Here is a 4,070-nt window from a genome sequence, read left to right as displayed (position 1 = left end):
GTAAAGTTTAGTTAGTTTTTATTTATGTGTTTGAGGGTAAGGCTTATTACGTCCCCCCTATGTATGTGTCATTTATTAATTAACCAAAATTTCTCGCATCGTCGAACAAAATTTTTTGTATGCTATAATTAGCCCAGGTGACTTTCTCATCCTGGCTCCGCCACTGGTGTTTCCACTTTGGAATAGGAAAATTTTCAACTTTGCAAGATGCCTGTTTGGAATCAAAATTTGCATATTCATGAACTACTGTTACTGCCCCTTTAAATCATTTGGCAGCTACTGTAATCTAAGAAGTTTAAATTGATTGTGAATGTGAAGATTGATTAACTATAAGGCGATAAATAACCTAAGTTTGAACTCTTAAATTATATATAGGAACATTTGGTTTATGATGAAGTTTGCTAGCGTTTCAACTTTCAACCGCAGCGTGGATAAAATAATTCTAAGAGTAGTTTCACCACCTAAGTTTTAGTTTTCTTCATCATCAAAATTAAGATAGCTACCAACGTGCATGTCTTGTATATTCAATCATTCAAATGACATAAACCTTTAACAAGTACAATAATAATTCCAAGCCATCTAGAGAATTAAACGTACAAGAAACCCTTTTTGGTCTTGAATTGCAGTGTATGTGATTTTGACAATTAAATTAAAACCCCAGAAACTATATATGGTGATTGCAATTTGATTATAAATAAATAAATTAAAGAACAAAGTCACAAACATGCAGCACAGATGTACCTAATACATTCTTTGCAACCCTATTGGAGACATTAGATATGCAATCACAATTTCTTTATTTCTGCCTTCTCGCCGATATATATGAATCTTACAATTAAGCTCGATCGATCAGATCTTTGCTTACTGTACGGTGAGGGTCTGGCTTCAATGGCGTAGGAATGGAGCACAACTCCCTCGAATTGAATAATCAAACATATATGCTGCTGCCGATCGATATGTGATCATGAAATAGTGTACACAGGGTTTGTTTATGGGCACCATTTGGTATTGATAATTGATTAATTGTGGTCACGCTTGACTTGTAGGACAAGGTATAAATATATATAACGAGGTTGAAGCAATGGCATGATGTCTACTATGCCGGGGTCGATGGGGGCATGTGAAGATACACATGAGGATGCATGTGGTTTTGTTCTCTTCACGTTCACATAATCACATTCCTAATCTCATCAATATTTGGGAGAATGATTTGATCATATAGCTAGGTAATGGAGGGGTAGTCAAACTAAGTGAGCTTTATAAATTAGGACACAAAGAATTGAAGCAAGAGGGAAAACGTACCTATTTCATATAGATATATCATGCTTTGTCCAAAAAATGCTAGTATCCATATTCAAGTATGAAACATCCATTCTTATTCGATTCCCTTACCATTTTTTTGTTTTTCTTGTTCGTGTACCCCTGTTATGCATGACATGAACTTAAAACAACTTGTACCACTAATTTTTGTTATGATATGATACTATTTAGGGCAATGAAAGAAATAATCAACTATTATTGGTCAAATTTCTCTGGTACTACTAATAAGGTTGCAACTTCAATCTTCCATTTCTTAACCCTGAACTAGAACAAAAGAAATTAAGCAATCAAAGAAACGGATAGAGGAAATTAAAATGAAGCACTTTTATTCTGCTTTTCAATTGTGAGCCCATTATCATGGGCTATCGGATCAATGAGACAATGACCATATCGATTACATGTTTTATGAATTTCGGGTTGAATTTTGTTTCTCTAGATACACCGACCTTCAGCTTTTGATACAGTGGTTTGCTAGGCACCCTAAATCTTGTTATGGACACCTGATACTTGTTCCTTTTCTGAATCATGATCTTGATATCACTTCGGTTTTTGACGAAATGCTTTCCTGTTTCAAATCTTACAAAGTACAAAGCCGGCCTATCTTCGATCACTACTGATTAAGTTACTAGCTTCTCTGAGAAATATGAACCCAAGAAAATAAAAACAGTACATATACTATCCATGAACACTATTCCAAGTTTTCAAGAAAGCATGCACAATCATGAACCCAAGTATCTTGTTAGTGTTGAATTCTGTTTAAGAAGTAAAAACTTGGACTATACCGTGACTCCTCGTAGTCCTCATTATCTTTCAAGCTAGAAATTAATCGTTGCCAAGAAACTGATCGATCCTAACCTCTAGTACGTGTTCTTTTGAGTTTTCGACAATAGAATTACAAGCACAGCTCTATATATATACTAGGTACTGTACGTAAAATTCAAACATATATCAGTAACCTTTCAGATAAATAGAGGCCATGATCACAAAACCAGCTTTGATTCAGAACTACCAAAGAATCTATTTCATATGTATCATATATGAAATAGAACGTACGTACTGCAAACAATATATAACAGTAGTACATACATATATATATATATATATATATACTTTAAGAATATTTCAAGATTTCAATAAAGCACAATACATATATGTATCTTGGTGGATTCTTGATCATATAACTAACAGATCAGCTCACTCTTTCACCAAAACAAACATGTGAAGAGTCATTTTATAGGCGTATGATGACGAAAAGATCAGAACTCACTCGCTCACCGACTCCAAGAATGGTAATAAACATTTTCCTTTCGACCTTCCGTCATGCCTCTAATGGCGCACAGCAGCAAGATCTATGATCTTGATCTTCAATTCTGTCAACTTCTTGTGTGCCCAGTGCCATCCCTTCCGTCATGCCATGCGCACAGCAACATCTGCGATCTTGATCTTCGATTCTGTCAGCTTCGTTTATGTCCAAAGCCATCCCGTCCCCATTAGATCTGAAAACAAAGTAACAGTACTTAGTTAATTAAAGGAAAAAGAACCAAGAACATGCAAGATATTAAGATCGATGTAAAAACCCTAAATATTGAACTCTGATATCTTCTCCATCGATCTCTTCTCTTCTTCAGTCACTCCCATATGCTCTCTCACACCTTCTCTCTCTCTCTGTTCATCACATACACACACGAGGATCAACTCGCGGATGATGAACATAGAGAGAGAAAAAGCGAAAGAAAGCAGAGAGGTTTTCTTGAGTTTCCTCTTCCTGCTGGGAAAACGAGGAAAGAATTCAGGAGGTGGGACCGTGTTGGTTTCTTTATTCGATTTTATACAAGTATCGAGGGTGGGCTGGGCTTAGGCTCTATATTTTAGCTGGGCTTTTATCAAAATATAAATATTCTGCTTCATTTTCATGTGGTTACATTTCCATTATTATATAGAAAAAAGGTACATCATTAAAAGTCAACAACACCAACATTGTTTCAAAGCCTAGTCAAACTTCAAGCCCTAAGGCCACGTGTTGCGATCAAGATTTAGCCGTCAGATAACGATCGGCGCGCGTCGAGGCGGTTAGGTATTTGACCATTCCAATACGAGTTTGACCTGATGCTCACGTGTCGCACACACAGATATTCTAATGATTACTTAATTTAATCACGTGTGAACGGTCACAGCGGGTGAGAAATGGGAACGCACCGTAAAATATTTCTGTGGCTTCTCCGACCTGGCATGCATTTTACATGCGATCGAGGATTGGCAATTTCTTGAGGGTCAAGGTTTGCCGAAAAAAATTCGAAAGGAATATTTTGAAGTGGCAAATTGGATTATTTATAATTTGGTACCGACTCAACAGTCTGGGATTTTGATTGAAAACACCAGGTGGAAGCTTAGCTAGAAAAGAAGTAAAGTTGAGCTTATCTTAGATCACAAAAAGGACAACTTTGTTGAATGGATCCAAAGGGTTTGCAAACAAAAGAATCGTGTCGTTGGTGTTTATGGGGTTTTCTGTTTTGGTTTTTGCTTGCCTGCTTGGTGTTTACGAAATGGTTCAGAATATATATATATATATATATAGGGTTTCTTGGCTACAAACGTCCGCACCAATAATTTTGGTGCGGATTTTCATTTTTGCACCACTTTTCAATCGAATTTCCTCATCTTCATCGTCTAGTATCTAGATAATATTGTGTAGATCATCTCTGCAAAATTTCAGCCAATTTGGTAATCGTTAAGGCCCTCAAAATTGCGTC

This window comes from Fragaria vesca, linkage group LG3, assembly GCF_000184155.1.
Source record: "Fragaria vesca subsp. vesca linkage group LG3, FraVesHawaii_1.0, whole genome shotgun sequence".
Classification (NCBI taxonomy): Eukaryota; Viridiplantae; Streptophyta; class Magnoliopsida; order Rosales; family Rosaceae; genus Fragaria; species Fragaria vesca.
Note: the sequence above shows the minus strand (reverse complement) of the source record.